Raw genomic sequence first — 613 nt, 5'->3', positions numbered from 1 at the left:
ACTTCTCCCCTCCTTTTCCCTTCACTCCGTCCAAAAATAAACGTTTGTAATCTAGATTCTAAACAGTATACTACCAGTATTTGTATTTGAGAACACAATGCTAGGAGCATAGTTTGGTGGAAAAATGCATGTAATGACAATCCTGCTACCCCCTGGTGCCCATAGCTGGAATAACTGGAAATATGTCCTGTGCAACACAGGCTGTGAAGTACAAAGTGGAAAGGAAAGGAAATTTTCCTCTCGAGGAAAGAAATGAATCAAATTTTAAATTAACTTCTCATATTCTCCCATAATGCGCATGCATGGTATTCAAACAGACATGCTATTTAAGTTTAAGGAAGAAATGGACATTATTTTTTTTTTTTTTTAGTGAGATCAGTGGTGGCTGTGCATCTGTGCATTGAGTGGATGTACATAAAGAAGTACTTCAAAGCTTGTATTCTGAAAGTTGTGGTAAAAGTGAATCTGTCTACATATAATTAAAACAGAAGTTTCCCTGTGTTTTATGTTCTTATAGATTATGAGATTACAAAATACCACACATGTCAAATTGTAGCCTAGTTCTGGGGAATAAAGGTATATTTTATTTTTTTAATATAAAATATTAATAATT

Source organism: Pterocles gutturalis, unplaced genomic scaffold, assembly GCF_000699245.1.
Source record: "Pterocles gutturalis isolate BGI_N339 unplaced genomic scaffold, ASM69924v1 scaffold48000, whole genome shotgun sequence".
Taxonomy (NCBI): Eukaryota; Metazoa; Chordata; class Aves; order Pterocliformes; family Pteroclidae; genus Pterocles; species Pterocles gutturalis.
The sequence above is the reverse complement of the archived record's forward strand: the minus strand, read 5'-3'. Positions refer to the sequence as shown.